The sequence below is a fragment of the Bubalus kerabau genome, chromosome 12 (assembly GCF_029407905.1).
Source record: "Bubalus kerabau isolate K-KA32 ecotype Philippines breed swamp buffalo chromosome 12, PCC_UOA_SB_1v2, whole genome shotgun sequence".
Classification (NCBI taxonomy): Eukaryota; Metazoa; Chordata; class Mammalia; order Artiodactyla; family Bovidae; genus Bubalus; species Bubalus kerabau.
The window spans coordinates 12,148,785-12,171,167 of NC_073635.1; the positions used below are offsets into that span (position 1 = coordinate 12,148,785).

The window sequence follows — 22,383 nt, forward strand, 5'->3', positions numbered from 1 at the left end:
AGCAGTAGGGAGGTTCTTAACAAAGTAAAATTGGAACCACCACATGACCCAGCAATCCCACACCCGGGCATATATCTGGAGAAATCATAACTCAAAAAGATCCATGCCCCTAGTGCTCAGTGCAGCACTGTTTACAGTAGCCAGGACATGGAAGCAACCAAAATACCCCCTGACAGAGGAAGGGATAAAGAAGATGTGGCACATCCATACAATGGAATATTATTCAGCTGTAAAAAGGAATGAAATTGTGCCATTTTCAGAGAAGTGGATGGACCTAGAGGCTGTCATACAGTGAAGTAAGTCAGAAAGAGAACAACAAATATATATTATCACATATGTGTGGAATCTAGAAAAATGGTTTGGATGAACTTGTTTACACAGCAGAAATAGAGACACAGATGTAAAGAACAAACATATGGATACCAAAGGGGGACGAGAGGGAGGTATGGGCTGGGAGATTGGGGTTGGCATATATACACTGTTGGGCTCAGTCGTGTCCAACTCTCTGAGAGCCCATGGATTGTAGCCCACCCGGCTTCTCTGTCCATGAAATGTTCCCGGCAAGAATACTGCAGTGGGTTGCCACACTTCCTACTGTAGGAAATCTTCCCGACCTAGGGACTGAACCCCTGTCTCTTGTGTCTCCTGTATTGGCAGGCAGATTCTTTACTACTATGCCACGTGTAAAGCCATATATACACTGCTGCAGCTGCTAAGCTGCTAAGTCACTTCAGTCGTGTCCGACTCTGTGCGACCCCACAGGCGGCAGCCCACCAGGCTCCCCCGTCCCTGGGATTCTCCAGGCAAGTACACTGGAGTGGGTTGCCATTTCCTTCTCCAATGCATGAAAGTGAAAAGTGAAAGTGAATTCGCTCAGTCGTGTCCGACCCTCAGCGACCCCAGGGACGGCAGCCTTCCAGGCTCCTCCGTCCATGGGATTATCCAGGCCAGAGTACTGGAGTGGGGTGCCAGTGCCTTCTCCGATATATACACTACTATGTATAAAATAGATAACTGATGAGAACTGACTGTATGGGAACTGCAGGGAACTCAACGCTCTGCGGTGATCTAAACGGGAGGGAAATCTAAGGAAGAGGGGATTATATGTATATGTGGCTGGTTCACTTTGCTGTACAGCAGAAACTGATGAACATTGTAAAGCAATTATACCCCAATAAAAAAATAAAATAAAAAATTTCTCAGTGCCTGTCCCTAAAATGTGAAGAGAGGAAGAGAGAAAGACCTCACCTAGGAACTTTTCAGAGCAAAATTCAATTTTTGTTAGACTCTTAACTTACTTCACATGACATTTTTCAAACTAATTTTATTTGTTTTTATGTTTGGCTGTGCTGGGTATTAGCTGCTGCAAGGGCTTTTCTCTAGCTGTGGTGAGCGGGGGCTACTTCGCGGTTGTGGTGCGTGGGCTTCTCGTTGCGGTGGCTTCTCTCGCTGCGGAGCACAGGCTCTAGCCTCTAGGGCTTCTGTAGTTTCGGCTCCCGGGCTCTAGAGCACACGTTCAATAGTTGTGGGGCACGCACGGGCGTAGCTGCTCCGAAGTATGTGGTATCCTCCCGGATCAAGGACTGAAACTGTCTCCTGCATTTGGCAGGCAGCTTCTTTACCACTGAGCCACCAGAGAAGCCCCTTCACGTGACATGTTAAAGCAACACCAACAAGGAGAGAAACAAGAAAATATTTAAGCTGTAGCAGAACTCTTTAGAGTTTATTTTGTAGTATTTACTTTTCAAAACTTTGATGATAACATAAGACTAAACAAAATTCATGATGCTTATGGAAAGGTGGAGGACTTGGAGGAAACAGGAAAGGATTAACAGTAAAGATGTGTCTCATACTGTTTTGTTCTGCTTTTCCTAGCATTTATCAGTATGGACAGGCTTGTTTCCTGTCTAATTCTCTGCCATTTTCAGAAAAGATAAAGTGAAAACCCCACAATGCCCCCTTTTAGTATGAGAAATGTGATTTATAATAGCGTCATTATCTCATAATTGAAAATACTGTTGGACTTCTGGGAAAATAAGTGCGTCAGAATTAACTTGTAACTCTGGAGGCCAGTGGGTTGCTATAACAACCAGAAAAAAAATGGTGCCATAATAGCGCTCCCTCAAAGATAGATAACTCACTAAATGATGAGATCTATAAATGCAGGTGTTTGTCATATAAATGCAAATAAGCCCCAAACACATTCACTTATTTCTTCTTTCAAGAAGAAATATTGTCTGGCAATATGTTAGGATATGCTGAAAAAGACAGACATAGTCTCCCTTATAATGGAGGGCACATTCTTGTGGAGGAGACAGATGATAAAGAGTAAAAGTCAACCCACTAAATAATTCCAACATGTGAAAAGGCCATATGTATGCTGTGCTCAGTCACTTCAATTGTGTCTGATTCTTTTCGACCCCATGGACTGTATAGCCCGCCAGGCCCCTCTGTCCATGGGATTCTTTAGGCAAGAATACTGGAGTGGGTTGCCAAGTCCTGCTCCAGGGGATCTTCCCCATGCAGGGATCAAACCCGCGTCAGGTGGATTCTTGACCCACTGAGCCATCTGGGAAGCCCTAATAAAACCCTGGGCCTTGTAGACAAAGCAGAGAATGGCTCATGCAGAGCACGCACGTGTCATAAACCTTACTTTTTAAGGTATATGAGCCTTGAAACTGTTCGTTGCTCTGTCATGTTCGACTCTTTGCAACTCCATGGGCTATAACCCCCCCAGGCTCCTCTGTCCATGGGATTTTCCAGGCAAGAATACTGAAGTGGTAAGCCATTTCCTTCTCCAGGGGATCTTCCCGACCCAGGGATCAAACCCAGGTCTCCTGAACTGCAGGCAGATTCTCCACTGTCTGAGCCACCCGAGCTTTGTAGAGTCAAGAAATAAAGAATGAAGAATTTCAGCCTTTATTAATAAAAATGATTTTTAAAAACACAAGTGCTAACTGATTATTATTATTGCTATTATTTTGGCTTGAAGCCCCCTGACGTTGGGTGGATAAATAAGAGTTGTGTGTATATTTAAAATTTTTCATATCAAGCAATATTTCTTTATTCATGATAGCCCAAAACTGGAAGTATCTCTGAAGGTCCTTCAATGGGTGATGTTTGAACAAATTGTGGTGCATATATACTATAAAACACTATTCAGCAATAGAAAGGAAATGAAGTCTTAAAAAAAAAAAGTAACAGGGACTTCCTTGGCTGTCCAGAGGTTAAGACTCTGTGCTTCCAATGCAGGGGCCTCAGGTTGGATCCCTGATCAGGGAACTAAAATCCCACAGGCCATGTTGTGCTGCCAAATAAAAGTGTGGGGTCCTTCTGCCGCTCCTCTCTGTGTGGTTCCCACCTGCCGTTACTAGGCAGCTCCCAACCAAGGGCTCAGAGTTTCTGGTGCCTGGGTGAGAACCTTGGATGGGAGAGGTGGGTGTCTGCAAAACACTGGTTGAATAAAATCAAGAGTTTGATTTATTTTTTAAAAAATAACAAAACAACAGCTTTGTTGAGATAAATTAACATACCATGAGTGAAAGTCTTTCTGTCGTGTCTGACTGTGACCCCAAAGGACTATAACCAGCCAGGCTCCTCTGTCCATGGAATTCTCCAGGCAAGAATACTGGAGTGGATTGCCATTGCCTTCTCCAGGTGATCTTCTCAACCCAGGGATTGAACCTGGATCTCCTGTGTTGTAAACAGATTCTTTACTATCTGAGCCACCAGGGCAGGAATTTCCCAAGCAAGAATACTGGAGTCGGTAGCCATTCCCTTCTCCAGGGGATCTTCCCAACCCAGGGATCGAACCCCAGTCTCCTGCATTGCAGGCAGATTCTTTATTGTCTGAGCCACCAGGGAAGCCCTCACATACATAAAGATTGTCTTTTTAAAGTTTACAATTAACTTTTTTATCCTACTGCTGCTAAGTCGCTTCAGTTGTGTCTGACTCTGTGCGACCCCATAGATGGCAGCCCACCGGGCTCCCCCATCCCTGGGATTCTTCAGGCAAGAACACTGGAGTGGGTTGCCATTTCCCTCTCCAATGCATGAAAGTGAAAAGTGAAAGTGAAGTCTCTCAGTCGTGTCCGACTCTTAGCGACCCCATGGACTGCAGCCTACCAGGCTCCTCCATCCATGGGATTTTCCAGGCAAGAGTACTGGAGTGGGGTGCCATCGCCACCTTCTGTAAGTATCATAGCTTAACAGTAAGTTTCAAAATATGAGACTACTAGATATATTGTTCTTATTTGAAAATGTTCTGGCTATCCTTGACCCTTTGAGTTTCTGAATGAATTTTACAATCAGCTTGTCAATTTCCTCCTAAATAAACCTGGAGTTCCATCAAACTTAAGAATCAATTTGGTGGGACTTCCCTGGTCCAATGGTTAAGATTCCATGCTCCCAATGCAGGGGTGATGGGTCCTATCTCTAGTCAGGGAACTAAGATCTCACATGCTGCAAACTGAGTGGAAAAAAAAAAAGAAAATCAATTTGGGAATAAATACTAACGAAATGTTGTATTTTCTACTTCATGAGAGGTAAACATGGACAGAGACTTCAGTTTATTAAAGTCTAATTAATAAGTATCTCTTTACAAAGTTATATATTTTATGATGAGAGGTGTTACATATATCTTTCATATTTATTTCTAGATATGCCCTATTTTTGATGCTATTCTAAAGACATATTTAAAAAGCTCTTTTTATGTTTGTTGCTTGTATATAGAAATGACTTATTTTTATTTATTGAAACTGGAAATTATATCCTCATTAAACTCACTTATGCCATTATTTATTTTTGGAATTTAGATAGAGACATGATTTAGATAGTCGTACAATAAAGGCTAATTCCAAAATATTTTCATCACCCTCCCGCGAAGAAAGTCACTGCATATAACCATCACTATTTCTTCCTCCTCACTTACCATATGCCCAGCTCTCAAGACCTAGGTAACCACTAATCTTTCTATCTCTATGCATTTACTTATTCTGGATATTTCATACAAATGTAATTTACACAGCATGTGCCCTTTTTTATCTTACTTCTTTCACTTATAATGTTTTCAATGTTCATCAAGGCTGTAGCATGAATCAGAACTCTTTTCTTATTTCAGGCCGAATAATATTCTACTGCATTGATATTAACATTTTTCATTCATTTATCAGTGAATGGGCATTTTTTTCTACTTTTTGTCAGTTATGAATAATGAGACTATGAACTTTTGTGTAACTGTTTTTTTTGGACGTATGTTTTCAATTCTCTTGGATATATCTAGAAGTGGAATTGTTGAGTCATATGGTAACTCTGTGTTTAAGTTTTCGAGAATCAAAACTGTTTTCCAAAGAAACTGTACTGCTTTACATTCCCACTGGCAGGAAATGGGGGTTTTAGTTTTCCCATATTCTTGCCAACACCTGTTATTTTTCATCTGTTGCTGTTGTATTTTGCTTACGTATGTATATACATAAAAGATAAAGACGTTGCTCAGTCGTGTTCGACTCTGCGACCCCATGGACTGTAGTCCTCCAGGCTCCTCCATCCATGGGATTCTCCAGGCAAGAATACTGGAGTGGATTGCCATTTCCTTCTCCAGGGGATCTTTTTGACCCAGGGATCGAGCCCAGGTCTCCCGCATTGCAGGCAGGCTCCTTATTGTCTGAGCCACCAGGGAATCCCATGTATGTACATATATATTCAACAAATGTCCAGTCTTTTTCTGTTCATATTCACTAGATTCCCAGAACATGTGTCCTTCAAGTTCTCCTTCACTTTTTTATGAGGAGTTGTACATTCAAAGACGTAGCTCAGTCTTCAGGGATATAGGAAACTTCCGGGTTGCCTAGGACTTGCCTGGGCCTACACACTTTTGAGTTCCGACTGCAAATTCACCCGCCAGGTTTCCTCACCTAAACACAGCCTGGACTCCAGCTAAATGCAAAGTATCCATCAAAGATCACTATTGTGTCTTACGGTTGTTGGCTCTGCCATCAGTATTTGTCACTGTGATGATAATCATAGTTCTTTTTAAAACATTTTTATATTGGCCTACAGCTGGTTAACAAACAATGTTGTGATAGTTTTAGGCGAACACTGAAAGGACTCAGCCATACATATACATGTATCCATTCTCCCCCAAGCTCCCCTCCCATCCAGGCTGCCATATAATATTGGGCAGAGTTCCATGTGCTATACAGTTGGTCCTTGCTGGTTATCCATTTTAAATATAGCAGTGCCTACATGTCCAACCAAAACTCCCTAACTATCCCTTCCACCCAGCAACCATGAATTCATTCCTTAAGTCTTTGAGTCTCTTTCTGTTTTGTAAGTAAGTTCATTTGTATCATTTCTTTTTAGATTCCACATATAAAGAATTTCATATGATATTTCTCTTTCTCTATCTGACTTACTCCTCTCAGTTGGACAATCTCTAGGTCCATCCATGTTGCTGAAAATGGCATTATTTCATTCTTTTTAATGGCTGAGTAATATTCCATTGAATATACATACCCTATACTGCCGAAGAATTGATGCTTTTGAGCTGTGGTGTTGGAGAAGATTCTTGAGAGTTCCTTTTACTGCAAGGAGATCCAACCAGTCCATTCTAAAGGAGATCAGCCCTGGGTGTTCTTTGGAAGGAATGATGCTAAAGCTGAAACTCCAGTACTTTGGCCACCTCATGCGAAGAGTTGACTCATTGGAAAAGACTCTGATGCTGGGAGGGGTTGGGGGCAGGAGGGAGAGGGGACGACAGAGGATGAGATGGCTGGATGGCATCACTGATTCGATGGACGTGAGTTTGAGTGAACTCCGGGAGTTGGTGATGGACAGGGAGGTCTGGCGTGCTGCGATTCATGGGGTCGCAAAGAGTCGGACACGACTGAGTGACTGAACTGAACTGAACTGAACTGATACTGTAGTTCTGGACTTTGACGGCCTGAGTTCAACTCTTATCTCCAAGGTCACTTTCACCTTTTGTGAAGTGGTGAAGTTACTGAACTCATTTTTGCTCCAATATGCTCATCTTTCTAGGCCCTCACTCTCTTCTCTTCCCATTATTCAGGGATGCACTCTGACATCTACACAGTCACTGCTTGGAAACTGCAATCACGGTGTTGCCTCCTGGAATTTCCTGACCAGGGTGTGACTTTGCTGGGGAGATATGTGGTTAGATCCTCTCTTATGGAGATGCTATTTAAGGTTGTCTTGGAGAAAATCAAAGATTTATCAACAGGGAGGGAGGAATCTTTGCTTCTTTCTATCCACTGGCACTTCAGTGGGGCCATTCCTTCCACACTGGCTGGAGCAGGAGCCTTCAGATGGGTGGATGCCCACCCTCACTGGCCCTCCTCTGCTGTGCAACTGTCCCGGCAGGAAGGTGCTGAGGCACCAGACCTCTTGGACATGAGTGGCCCACACTGTTTTATTTTGCTTTGTTTTTGATTATAGCAATCCAAGCAAGTGTGAAGCAGTATAGCATTGTGATTTTGATTTGTTTTTCCCTAATGGCTTTTGATGTTTAGCATCTTTTCATTGCTTGTTGACCATTTGTAGATCTTCTCTGGGGGCTTGCCAGGTGGCTCAGTGGTAAAGAATCTGCCTGCAAAGCAGGAGACTCAGGTTCAATTCCTGTGTCAGGAAGATCCCCTGGAGAAGGAAATGGCAACCCACTCAAGTATTCTTGCCTGGGAAATCGCATGGACAGAGGAGCTTGGCAGGCTACAGTCCATGGGGTCACAAAAGAGTCAGACACAACTTAGCAACTAAGCAAACAAACAAAACAAAGCGTATCTTTGGAGAAATCACGGTACAAATCCTTTCTCCCTTTCTGATTGGGTTATTTTTATTTTCATTTTTGAATTATATGAGTTCTGTACATATTCTAGAGACAAACCGCAAATTATATATATCAGATATATAACTTGTCAGTATGCTCTCCTTTCGCATGGATTGTCTTTTCACTTTACCGATCCCATCATATGAAGGACAAGTTTGATTTTGATTAAATGCAATTCATCTGTTTTTTCTTTTGTTGTGCCACTGATCTTTTATTTTCCTTTTTGACAAATGCTGTGTATGTCAAGCTGTTTTCACAGAGTGTCCTCTGAAACAGGTCAAATAAAAACAAGTAGTGACGATAGAGCTTTCCTGTGAGCTATCAGACAAGTCAAGCAGCGACAGCTCTCTAGGGACGCGCCTTTAGAGAGCTCCAGATGCATTCTGTCCCCTCCAGTGGCTGCTAAGCTAAGAGCACTGCCTGCCATTCCCGTTCTACAAGGATCAAGCCGTTAGGGACTATGGTCACACACCAAGTCACCAAGTCACTGTGCCAGGGGAATTTAGGCTGGAGAAAAATGGGAAGCATTTTGTGCTTTGGATACTGTTCCTATTTAAGATGCATATTTAGGGAATAATTTCAGTGAACTCAGATTCTTGCATCTTCGCATACATAGAACTTTAAAAGCATTAAGTTGAGATGTCTGTTCTTTCTGATTAGCGGTAATCTTTTAAATTTTGACTACATGGTTTGTTTTTTTCCCCCCGGTGGGGTGGGGGGAATCCTATATATATCCTGGGTCTTCTTGGAGCAGTATCTCAGAGCTGTCTGAGAGGCTATCTTCTGGGCTATAGGCCTCAATAAAATGCCCAAATAAAACTTAACTCACAACTTTTAGGTTGCGAGTTTTTATTCAGTAGATAGTTTTAGCAATCATGAAAGGACTCAGAGTGGACTTTTGTCCTTTGCCTGAACTCTATGAGGATCTGGAACCAGCAGAGGCCCCTGGTGCCCACATGTCTCTAGCTGAGTTCTGATGAGTTTGGGAGATCCTGGGTTTGGGATCTCCCATTATTAGCTGGTGATCCTAAATTGTATTCTGTGGTGGACAAACTCCTTGCTGTGAGGAATAGGTTTTCCTTGAACTTGGTTTCTAGAAGAGGTACCTGGGTTACCCCATTTGAAAAACACAGAAGATTTTGCTCAATAAAAAGATACAGGGGGTTACCCCCATTGAGCTGTGCTGTGCTTAGTCACTACTCAGTCATGTCCTGACTGTTTGCGACCCCATGGACTGTAGCCCACCAGGCTCATCTGTCCGTGGGACTCTCCAGGCCAGAATACTGGAGTGGATAGCCTTTCCCTTTTCCAGGGGATCTTCCTAACCCAGGGATCGAACCTAGGTCTCCTGCATTGCAGGTGGATTCTTAACTGGCTGAGCCACCAGGGAAGCCCATAAATACTGGAGTGGGTAGCCTTTCCCTTGTCCAGAGGATCTTCCCGACCCAGGAATTGAACAGGGGTCTCCTGCATTGCAGGAGGATTCTTTACCAGCTAAGCTACCAGGGAAGCCCACCCCCATTGAGAGACACTGGCAAAACAAAATCCCCAAAAACGAAGACCAAAAAAAACCCCCAAAACAAACAAAGACATGGGGATGACTTTACTCAGTTGAAAGAGATTGAGTGGGTTTGGACTGAGTGATTAGGGAGGAGACTAGCCTATCAATTTTCCTTGAATTGGCTATTTGAATAGAGTTTGCTGGAATAAATCACAAAATATCACACGAGAGCTTTCAGCTCTGAATAACAAAAGGAACATCTCCACCTGGCCAGCAACGGCTTTCTCAAGCAACTGAGAAACATACAGGAGTGGTGGAGGCAGTCCCATAGGCAAAGCCCTCATTTAATTTAAAAACTTCTTGTCCCAGGCCCATATCTAAGAGCTGGCCATCGGTGTTCCGAGTACCCGCAACAGTTTTAGACCCTACGAGTGAGAAACCCAGACACATAAAAGAGCTGAAATGACTCTAGGGTGACACCTAGCGGAGCTAAGTTCATAAACAGCACGTTGGTCCACCACACGGTCATCACCACCTAGCACTTACTGACATCTTGACAAACCAACCCCAGGACGGGAAACAAGAAGAAAAAAGAGCAACAGATTGCCAACCTCTAACAACACCCCAACCAAGGTCATGTGCTATGTATAAAGAATTTATACTTGCAAATACTTAATTGGGAAAATCATATTAAAAGAGATTTCAACCTAAAATTACCAAATTGAGGTTCTTTTGATATTTCAAAATTAATTTTTTGTGTATGCAAAGCTAGAGGAAGATGGCAATGAGATCAGATAGGCTGAATGGAATGCTTATTCTGATCGGTATTCAGAGGCTTTTAAAAGAGGAAATGATAAAGTAATTTCTTTGCAGGAAACAAGCAAAAAATGGATTGAAATGATACTGGAGTTTTAAGAAGTCACTAGCGTTAACCCAGGCTCTCCCTCTGCCCATCTCATACCCTCTTTTATCTGAACCGCCTGACCCAGACACTGTCCCTTTCTCTCTTCTGCCGCCTCTGCCAACTGCTGTTTCCTCTCCCCTACTGAAGGAGGACATAAAATTGGAATTATGGTGAATAATCTGTATTTTGATAAAAAATTTTTTGTACAAATGAAGTAATTACAGTCCCATTTGAGGAAATACTTCTTACAACCCAGGAACCGTCCTTGGTACTTATGTATACAACCTTGACATGAGCAGAGCTTAGAGCTTCAGTTAAGGAATGTCCTGGCCTGAGTTGAGACCCATTGGGATTTGCTAAGGAATCTGAGTTACCCAGATTAATTATCAATGATTACAATTAATACAGATCTCAGTTCAGAAAGTAAGGCAGAGGAATAGATAGAGAAAGCAGAATGGACACACCCCTTAACAGATTCTGAGCTGCATAGTCTAGAGTCTTGAATTGAATGCAAGAAATTAGGCCACAAAATGACTCAGATTTATCCCACAGCTCTTTCCCAAGACTGTAGACAGGACAAAGATTCAGCAGTATAAACAAAAACCAGATGAATAAATTCTGGATTATTAGGAGGGGTTCAAGAAAACTTTTAAACAATATTCTGGCATGACATCTGAATCATTTTCTCATCACGAAAAAGATCCTTTGCTTAATTCTGCTCTTTCAGAAGGCATAGATGAGAAATTGGCTATTCTAATTAAGAGACACAATTTAGGGACTTCCCCTGGTGCTCCAGTGTCTAAGACACCATTCTCCCAATGCAGGGGGCCTGGGTTTGACCCCTGGTCAGGGAACTAGGTCTCACATGTGGCAACTAAGAGTTCACATGGTATGACCAAAGATTCCTCATGCCACAGTGAAGAAAACCAAGACTCAGTGCACCCAATAAATAAAATAAATACAAATAAATAGTTTTTTAAAAGACATGATTTAAGTTCGTCTGCATTACATATCGGAGAAGGCGATGGCACCCCACTCCAGTACTCTTGCCTGGAAAATCCCACGGGCTGAGGAGCCTGGTGGGCTGCAGTCCATGGGGTCTCGAAGAGTCAGACATGACTGAGCGACTTCACTTTCACTTTTCACTTCCATGCATTGGAGGAGGAAATGGCAGCCCACTCCAGTGTTCTTGCCTGGAGAATCCCAGGACAGGGGAGCCTGGTGGGCTGCCATCTATGGGGTCGCAGAGAGTTGGACATGACTGAAGCGACTTAGCAGCAGCAGCAGCATTACATATAAGCGCCCTTATCACACTGGCCATCCAAATTTCCGAAACCATTAAAAAGTAGAGGGACTTCCCTGATGGTCTAGTGGTTAAGAATCTGCTTGCCTAGTCCGGGGAGATCCCACATGCTTCAGAGCAACTACTGAGCCTGTGGTCCAGAGCAAGAGAAGCCACTGCAATGAAAAGCCCACGTATTGCACACAAGAGCAGCCCCTGCTCGCTGCAACTAGAGAAGGCACGCGCACAACAACGAAGACCCACTGCAGTCAAAAATAAATAAAAATTTATTTTAAAAAGAGAGAGAGAGAGAGAGAAATCCAACTCTTAATATAAGGATTATAAACTTTCAATCATCCCAATTAAGAAGTCAAGGTCAGTCACTGGTTAACAAACCCCTGTTCAACCCATGGCTGACAAAGGAATATAGAACTTGCTTTTACTGTAGAAAATCTGGTCATAAGAGAAGGAGTTGCAAAAAAATTTGGAAAGATTTCAGGGGAAAACAGAATTTCTAACTAGAATTTCAAGCTAAACACAAATGAAAGGCTGCTCCTGGGGAACACTGGTAGTCTTTCCTCTTCTTTTCTCTAAAACCCTGGGGTAAATAGAAGTGAAAATACAAGGGGAAACAATTAAAGCCCTCATAGACAGAGGGTCCACCTTTTCAGGTTTAAACGCTACCAAAATCAAAGGCTCCCTCAGAGAAATATTTCAGTGCACACAGTAGGGGTTTCTAATGCACCTATTCAGGCTCTTGGGCTTCCCAGGTGGCACAGGGGTAAGGAATCCACATGCCAGTGCAGGAGACACAAGAGACGCAGGTTCAATCCCGGGGTCGGAAAGAACCCCTGGAGTAGGAATTGGCAACCCGCTCCAGTATTCTTGCCTGGAAAATTCCATGGAAAATTCAGGCTACAGTCGATGGGGTCACAAAGAGTCAGACACGAATGAGCACAGCGCACACACATTAAGACTTTTAAATCATCCCCTTTAGAATTTTACTAAGGAGAATTTAAAGGAAGGCACTGCTTTCTCAGAGTAGAAACTGCCACTATTCACCTGGTAGGTAGAGTTTACCAGAAACTTATGAAGCCCATATTTCTTTTACTCCTAAGGGGGCAATATTTTTAGTACTGAAGGATCAGTAAGATTTTCTTCATCATATAATGTTTGTGACCCGTAATGAAGGTGATGCAGAACAAGAAAAACCGCTGAGCTCAGTACCTGAAGGATTACGGGCAATGAATCTTACTGACATTGGGAAAATACATCCCACATTACCCATTAAAATTACTATAGACCTTGGGGACTTGCCTGGTGGTCCAGTGGCTAAGACCAGTGGTCCGCATTCCCAACGCAGGGGGTCTGCCCGATCCCTGGTTGGGAGCTAGATCCCGCATGCCATAACTAAGAGTTTGAATGCCACGTTAAAGATCCCACATGCCGAACAAAGATCCAAGATCCTGTGTGTCACAACTAAGTCCCGGCACAAACAAATAAATAAATATGTAATATAATACAATTTTTTAAAAAATTACCATAGACCAGGATAGGCCTCTGCCCAATACTGGTCCGTACCCACTGAGGCAAGAGGCCAGAGAAGGATTAAGATCTTTGATATCAGCTAACATCAAGGAGCTTCCCTGGTGGCTCAGTCGGTAAAGGGACTGCCTGCAATGCGGGAGACCTGGGTTCGATCTCTGGGTTTGGAAAGATCCCCTGGAGAAGGAAATGGCAACCTACTCCAGCGTTCCTGCTTGGAGAATTCCATGGACAGAGGAGCCTGGTGGGCTACAGCCCATGGGGTCACAAAGAATCGGACACGACTGAGTGACTACATTAAGGAAGGGCTTATTGTGCCTTGCACCAGCCCTTGCAGCACTCCCATCTTCACCGTTAAAACACTTAATGGCAAAGGTTGGAGATTAGTGTAGGATTTGAGCTCTATCAACACTATTATTATTCTGTGCTATTCTGCAGTGCCAAAACTCCATACTTTACTGTCCTGTATTCCTGAAGACAGTGACTTCTTTTCTGGCATAGATCTCTGAAGTGCATTCTTTAGTATTCCTGCACATCCTGATGACCCATATCTTTCTGCCTTCACTTGGGATGAACAGCAATATACAGGGACTTGGGATGCCACAGGGCTATCTTGAAAGCCCCACTTAACTTTCCCAAATATTAAAAGCAGACTTAGATGATCGGGTTTTTCCACATACATCATTTCTGATACAATATGTAGATGATTTGTTGTTGGGTTCAAAAATTCTTTGATAAATAGTCAACAAGATACCTTGTGTTTACTTCAGAAGCTAACGTCAAAGGGACTTTTAATTGCTCTGGATAGAGTGAAAGGCATTTTGGTATTGTTCCCTACTTTGAAGACAAAGAGGCAATAAAGGGGCTTTCAAGGCCTTGAAGAAATTGGATTCCAAATTTTTCCTTGGTGGTTCAACCATTATATGGCTTGCTTAAACAAGACCAACCTGAATCTCTCTACTGTGAAATAGAACATTCTGAAGCCATGGAGAACTTCAAAGCCTCCTGGCAAAGGTCTCAGCCCTGGGGCATCCAAATTATGATTTTTTTTCCTTTGTTCTTTTGGCTGTGTGGCTTGTGGGATCTTAGTTCCCTGATCAGAACCCTGGTGCTGAGTCCTAACCACTGGACCACCAGGGAATTTCCTACCTCTTTTTCTTTTTAGGAAAAAAAATGAAGAAAAGTGAAAGTGAAAGCGTCAGTCACTCAGTCAATGTCTGACTCTTTGCAACCCTGCGGACTGCAACCCACCAGACTGCTCTGTCCATGGGATTCTCCAGGCAAGAATACTGGAGTGGGTAGCCATGCCCTACTCCAAGGGATCTTCCTGACCCAGAGATTGAACCTGGGTCTCCTGTGTTGTAGCAGATTCTTTACTGTCTGAGCCAACAGGGAAGCCCCATTTTTTAGACATGAAAACAAAGATGTTGCGTCAATGTTGCTAGATATTAACCTAGCAACCCAGCGGTTAGTACCCACCAATAGGATATTACAGCCAACAGCTAGACTAGGTATCTAAAGGCCTTTCTTCTTGTCTCCAGGTTGACACAGCAACATCTGTGCTGTGTCAGTCCTCAGAAGAAACAGTTATGAGTCACCCTTCTCACCGTCTTTGTTCAGAAGCTTTGTTAAACTCTCAGCACACACAGCATTATTCAGCAAGCTCATTAACTTCTCATGAAATCGTTTTGCTCTCATTGAATCTAACTTCTTCACAAGTAAAACAAACTTAATCCAGTCACCTTGCTCCCAGAAGAATCAGAGGTCAAGAATGAAAAACATGATTAACTGACAATCTTTTATTGCCTGGGATTGATCTTCAAGAAAGCCCAATAACTAGTCCTGATTTTATATTTTTTACTGATGGGTCCTGCCTGAGAGGACCTCATGGAAAGTACCTTGTCACTGTTTCTCCTGAATCTATCCCTGACTATGCTCCCTTGCCTAATATCTTTGCTACCCAACAGGCTGAGTTAACAGCACTAACAAGAGCCTGCCAGTGGGCAAAAGGAAAATCTGGTAATATTGGCACACATAGCTGCGACCCATTTGGGGTGGCCCGTGATTGTGCTAAGTTTCTGAAACAAAAAGGATCTTTGACATCCTCAGGGCCGCCTATTAAAATTGGGAAACAAGTTGAGAATTATTAGCTGCAAATCTGCGTCTGAGCACACTTGCTATTATTAAGGTATTGGATCATTCAAAGGCTGACATTGCAGAAGAAAAAGGAAACTAGCCGATCATGCTGCCAAGAGAGTGGCTTTACAAAACAAAACAACCAACTAACAACTGTTTTTCACGTTCAGCCTCAAGGTAACTTTACTGACATAAAGTTTCAGGGAATGGCACCAGAAAGACACCTGGTCACAAAAAGGAGGAAGGTTCAGCTCCAGCAAAGAGTGTTGGACAAACCCAAATGGAAGGCCTATCCTTCCATCTGAAGCTCAGTCTATTGAAGTTAACTCACTGGAACCCAGATAAGGTCATCTTATAGGGTAAACAGTATTTTGGGAAGCTTAATTTTACAATAGTCCAAATGGTCTATTTAAGATCTACCATTTGTCCAAAATAAAACCTGAGGAAGTCATTACACAGTTCTTAAGGAAATTTTCTGTTGCCTGCAAGTCCCTTTGAAATTTGGCAGGTTGATTTTATACAAATGTTTCCCTAAGGGTATCAGTATGCTCCTGCCTTGATGTGCATGTTCTGACCCCACAGTCAGTAGGGAAACTGATTTTAGAAAGAGTAACTCCTATTTGGGGAACCCCCTCAGAACTGTAGCTACAGAAGAACTCACTTTACCTGACAATTTGTTAAAGAAATCTGTAAGATTTGGTTGCTTATGTAGCACTTCTGTTACACTTATTGCCACCAATCTTCTGTGTTTACACAGAATAGTTAAAGAACAAATGGGACCATTTAAACCCAACTGGGGACTTCCCTGGTGGTCCAATGGTTAAGAATCTGCCCCCAACGCAGGGGATGCGGGTTCAGTCCCTAGTCTGGGAAGATCCCACATGCCCCAGAGCAACCAAGCCCATGCACACAACTGCTGAAGCCTGTGCCTAGAGCCGGTGCTCTGCAACAGGCGAAGTCTCGGCAAGGAGAAGCCACACACTGCAACTAGAGAGCAGCCCCTGCTCGCCGCGACCGGAGAAAGCCCAAGAGCAGCAACAAAGACCCAGGAAAAACAAAAATCAATTAATTTAAAAAAATCCCCAATTGCTTGGGACTTCCCTGGCAGTCAAGTGGTTGAGACCTCATCTTCCAGCGCAGGGGCTGCTGACTGGAGCCCTGGTTGAGGGCTAAGATCCCACATGCCCTGAGGCCAACATACATAAGAAGCGATATTGTAACAAATTCAATAAAGACTTTTACAATGGCCCACATCAGAAAAATCTTAAAAAAAAAAAACAAAAAAAAACACCCAATAGACTAAGATTACAAAACCTATGCAGGTCAGGAAGCAACAGTTAGAACTGGACATGGAACAACAGACTGGTTTCAAATAGGAAAAGGAGTACGTCAAGGCTATATACTGTCACCCTGCTTATTTAACTTATATGCAGAGGACTTCATGAGAAATGCTGGGCTGGATGAAGCACAAGCTGGAATCAAGATTGCCGGGAGAAATATCACTCACCTCAGATATGCAGATGACACCACCCTTATGGCAGAAAGTGAAGAGGAACTAAAAAGCCTCTTGATCTTGATGAAAGTGAAAGTGGAGAGTGAAAAAGTTGGCTTAAAGCTCAACATTCAGAAAACGAAGATCATGGCATCCGGTCCCATCACTTCATGGGAAATAGATGGGGAAAGAGTGGAAACAGTGTCAGACTTTATTTTTGGGGGCTCCAAAATCACTGCAGATGGTGACTGCAGCCATGAAATTAAAAGACGCTTACTCCTTGGAAGGAAAGTTATGACCAACCTAGACAGTATATTCAAAAGCAGAGACACTACTTTGGCAACAAAGGTTCGTCTAGTCAAGGCTATGGTTTTTCCTATGGTCAAGTATGGATGTGAGAGTTGGACTGTGAAGAAACCTGAGTGCCGAAGAATTGATGCTTTTGAACTGTGGTGTTGGAGAAGACTCTTGAGAGTCCCTTGGACTGCAAGGAGATCCCATCAGTCCATTCTAGAGGAGATCAGTCCTGGGTGTTCATTGGAAGGACTGATGCTAAAGCTGAAACTCCAATACTTTGGCCACCTCATGTGAAGACTTGACTCATTGGAAAAGAATCTGATGCTGGGAGGGATTGGGGTCAGGAGGAGAAGGGGACAACAGAGGATGAGATGGCTGGATGGTATCACAGACTCAGTGGACGTGTGTTTGAGTGAACTCCGGGAGTTGGTGATGGACAGGGAGGCCTGGCATGCTGCGATTCATGGGGTCGCAAAGAGTCAGACATGACTGAGACACTAAACTGAACTGAACTGAACGAATGCTTATTCCTTACCCTGGCCTAGGCCCTTCCACTGGTCCTCAGCTTCAGATCCACTTCTTTTGGCAAATATCAATTGTCTCCTTTTGAGATAATCATGGGGAGACCTATGAGACTGGATGAAGGATTGTATGAACCCATATTGAAAGGGGATATGTTATATTATTGCGAGAATCTAATTGAATTATTAGCAGGACATTCTAACCTGGTTTCTGAAGCTTATCACAGTAATTTATCTTTAAAAGGAGATCTGATACCCCATGACCTGCAACCAGGAGACTCGGTTCAATCCCCAGTCTTGGAGGATCCTACATGCTGCAGAGCCGCTGAGCCCGGGAGCCACATCTATTGAGATTGTGCTCCAGAGCCGGGAAGCTACAGCTACTGAGCCCACGCGCCCGAACTATGGAAGCCTGCACGCCCTAGAGCCCGCGCTCCTCAAGACTCGCTGGCTCACTGCACCGGGAGCATAGCCTCCACTCACTGCAGCTAGAGAAAAGCCCATGCAGCTACAGAGACCCAGCACAGACAGAAATAAATAAATACATACAATTCTTTTTCAAATGACATTCGAAAAGCAAGAAAGATACCCATGCCAGAACAAGATGAGGGCATCAGAAATAGACAGTTATTCCAAGATGCCAAACCTGACCTATTTGATTATTTATAATGTTTTCTTGATTTCTTGGACTTTTGAGCATGAAGCAATTGTTTTTCTGTTGTGGGCACAGTCCGATGCAAATTTTAGAAATCAATCCAATTAATGGGTTTCTTCTCAATTATCTATGTTCAATATTTCTGGTTTACTTTGGTGGGTTTCTTCTCTCCAAGGCTCTGATTGGATGGACTTTAGAAAATTTATTTTAGAACAAAGAAGTTATAGCTATGTCTGGGTCACTGTTGATATTACTAAGATGGGACCCCTCACTGGGCCAATCAATCATACTTGCTATGACCCTGGTCAGAAATAAGAATTTTCCTTTAAAGCTACTCAAGCTCCATCAGAACAATGAGCTAAATTTCACTGAAAAAATATAACTTACCAATTATTAGGAAGGCCTATCTCTCAGTGGGAAGGATTTATATGGCTAACACCAGACTGTGGTCATTTAAGGGCCTCCCATGTTGGGAACAATTAAATCATACTACAGATTATCAGCATAATAATGACTAGAAAATAGGTAGGGTGCCTTAAGAAAATGACCATATATCATTTCCTTTAAAGACAGCAATTGGTATGACACAAATTGCATCAGGTGACTAGGAATATATCGAGTAGGACCTAACGGAACTCAGTAGTTTTGCAGGACCAATCTATGGCTCTGACTTCCACCAGGATGGACAGGAAGGGGTATTCCAGAATTCCCTTAGGTCAAGGTCATGTATGTGCCAATTTAGATGTGACTATGGAGAAGGCAATGGCACCCCACTCCAGTACCCCTGCCTGGAAAATCCCATGGATGGAGGAGCCTGGTGGGCTGCAGTCCATGCGGTCGCTAGGAGTCGGATACGACTGAGCGACTTCACTTTCACTTTTCACTTTCATGCATTGGAGAAGGAAATGGCAACCCACTCCAGTGTTCTTGCCTGGAGAATCCCAGGGACGGGGGAGCCTGGTGGGCTGTCGTCTATGGGGTCTCACAGAGTCAGACATGACTGAAGTGACTTAGCAGCAGCAGCATGGCAAATTTACTTTTAATACGAGCCTGATGGACCAAGAGATCTGTATTACAACCTTTTAGCAGCTATTTTTGTGACTTCACTAGGATCAGAATATGTACTTGCCTACATGGAAGCCTTAAGAGAATTCACCCTAAAGTCCTTACATGACAGTAAACAGGCACTTAGTCTACTGAATTCTGAGGTTGCTATGATGAGAAAACTGATATTACAAAACTGCATGGCTCTCAATATTCTCGGCACCTGTCATGATTCAAACTGAATGCTGCATTTTCACACAGAAAAATCAGCATTTGTCTATGTATATAACATTTAATGACCCAGGTGAAAAATCATATTTCTGCCTTAAGTGATCCTCTTCCTAGTCTTGGTGATCTTTTAAGGAGCTGATTGAGTTCTCAAAGCTCAAGGTATAAATTCCTATGTAAGACTCTATTCATGATACTAGCTATATTACTTTGCCCTGCTTCATTCTGTACTCCAAGGCCAAATTTGCCTGTTACTCCGGGTATTTCTTGACTTCCTACTTTTGCATTCCAGTCCCCTATAATGAAAAGGACATATTTTTTGGGTGTTAGGTCTAGAAGGTCTTGTAGGCAGGGCAAAAGCTAATAGAGTTTTGCCAAGAGAACGCATTGGTCATAGCAAACACCCTCTTCCAACAACACAAGAGAAGACTCTGAGAGACATGGACATCACCAGATGGTTAATACCAAAATCAGATTGATGATATTCTTTGTAGCCAAAGACGGAGAAGCTCTATACCGTCAGCAAAAACAAGACCAGGAGCTGACTGTGGCTCAGATCACAAACTCCTTATTGCCAAATTCAGACTTAAATTGAAGAAAGTAGGGAAAACCACTAGCCCATTCAGGTATGACCTAAATCAAATCCTTTACAATTATACAGTGGAAGTGAGAAATAGATTCAATGTATTAGGTCTGATAGACAGAGTGCCTGAAGAACTATGGATGGAAGTTCGTGACATTGTACAGGAGGCAGGGATCAAGACCATCCCCAGGGAAAAGAAATGCAAAAAGGCAAAATGATTGTCTGAGGAGGCTTTACAAATAGCTATGAAAAGCAGAGAAGGGAAAGGCAAAAGAGAAAAGGAAAGACATACCCATTTGAATGCAGAGTTCCAAAGAATAGCAAGGAGACATAAGTAAGCCTTCCTCAGCGATCAATGCAAAGAAATAGAGGAAAATAATAGAATGGGAAAGACCAGAGATCTCTTCAAGAAAATTAGAGATACCAAGGGAACATTTCATGCAAAGATAGGCATAATAAAGGACAGAAATGGTATGGACCTCACAGAAGCAGGAGATATTAAGAAGCAGTGGCAAGAATACACAGAAGAACTATACAGAAAAGATCTTCATGACCCAGATAATCACGATGGTATGATCACTCACCTAGAGCCAGACATCCTGGAATGTGAAATCAAGTGGGCCTCACTACGAACAAAACTAGTGGAGGAAACGAATCGCCAGTCCAGGTTCGATGCATGATACAGGATGCTCAGGGCTGGTGCACTGGGATGACCCAGAGGGATGGTACGGGGAGGGAGGTGGGAGGGGGGTTCAGGATGGGGAACACCTGCACACCTGTGGTGGATTCATGTTGATGTATGGCAAAACCAATACAATATTGTAAAGTAATTATCCTCCAATTAAAATAAATAAATTTAAATTAAAAAAAAAAAACTAGTGGAGGTAATGGAATTCCAGTTGAGCTATTTAAAATCCTAAAAGATGATGTTGTTAAAGTGTCAATATGCCAGCAAATTTGGAAAACTCAGCAGTGGCCACAGGACTGGAAAAGGTCAGTTTTCATTCCAATCCTAAAGAAAGGCAATGCCAAAGAATGCTCAAACTACCGCACAATTGCACTCATCTCACACACTGGTAAAGTAATCCTCAAAATTCTCCAAGCCAGGCTTCAAAAGTACATGAACCATGAACTTCCAGATGTTCAAGCTGGATTTAGAAAAGTCAGAGGAACCAGAGATCAAATTGCCAACATCCGCTGGATCATTGAAAAAGCAAGAGAGTTCCAGAAAAACATCTACTTCTGTCTTATTGACTATGCCAAAGCCTTTGACTGTGTGGATTACAACAAACTGTGGAAAAATTCTTCAAGAGATGGGAATAACAGACCACCTGTCCTGCCTCTTGAGAAATCTGTATGCAGTTCAGGAAGCAATAGTTAGAACTGGACATGGAAAAATAGACTGGTTCCAAATAGGGAAAGGAGTACGTCAAGGCTGTATATTGTCACCTGCTTATTTAACTTATATGCAGAGTACATCATGAGAAATGCTTGGCTGGATGAAGCACAAGCTGGAATCAAGATTGCTGGGAGAAACATCAATAACTTCAGATATGCAGATGACACCACACTTACAGCAGTAAGCGAAGAAGAACTAAAGAGCCTCTTGATGAAAGTGAGAGTGAAAAAGTTGGCTTAAAGCTCAACATTCAGAAAACTAAAATCATGGCATCTGGTCCCATCATTTCATGGGAAACAGATGGGGAAACAGTGGAAACAGCGACAGACTTTAATTTGGGGGGGGGCTCTAAAATCACTGCAGATGGTGACTATAGTCATGAAATTAAAAGACACTTGCTCCATGGAAGGAAAGTTATGACCTGCCGGGGTCCAGCCCCAGCTGATCCAGGGTATTCGAAGGAGAGACGGCATAGGCAAGGGTCAGGAAACAACTGCTTAATTACACGTTAATTAAGGATACAAAGAGTAATAGAATGAGGATAGCTCAGTAGGAAAATTCAGTGGAGAAAAGAGGCTGAGTAGCTTGGTTTATGCGGGAGACCAATAAAACTTCAAGACAAGAAGTTTGCACCACTTACGTAGGCCGCAGGCGTCCTTCCATTCTCCCGAAGGAGAGGAGACACTGAGGCCTCCCCGGTCGGATCTTAGAAGCCCAGGCATAATTAGCAAGCATGGTGGGTTCCGCGCTCCAGATGGAGACTCAGCCAGAATTTGGGGGAGAGAGTGACATGGGGAGACCAAGTTTTGGTGAACAAGGCCCGCACTTTATTTTCCAAAGTAGTTTTTATACCTTAAGGTATGCATAGAGGATAATGGGGGAAGGGGTGGAGTCATGCAAGGACAGCAGTTCCTGGTTCTAATCTAAGCCAGGCTTTCAAACTTATCATATGCAAA

General features: G+C 43.0%; 1 long non-coding RNA gene across 1 annotated transcript; it reads right to left on the reverse strand.

The window, feature by feature from the left end:
• Window positions 1-1,306: 1,306 nt before the first annotated feature.
• LOC129624285 (uncharacterized) lies at window positions 1,307-22,383 on the reverse strand. Its single transcript, XR_008700856.1, has 3 exons — window positions 22,068-22,383; window positions 2,654-2,878; window positions 1,307-1,644 (listed from the first exon to the last, which is right to left on the reverse strand). It is a non-coding gene; the product is annotated as an uncharacterized LOC129624285 (long non-coding RNA).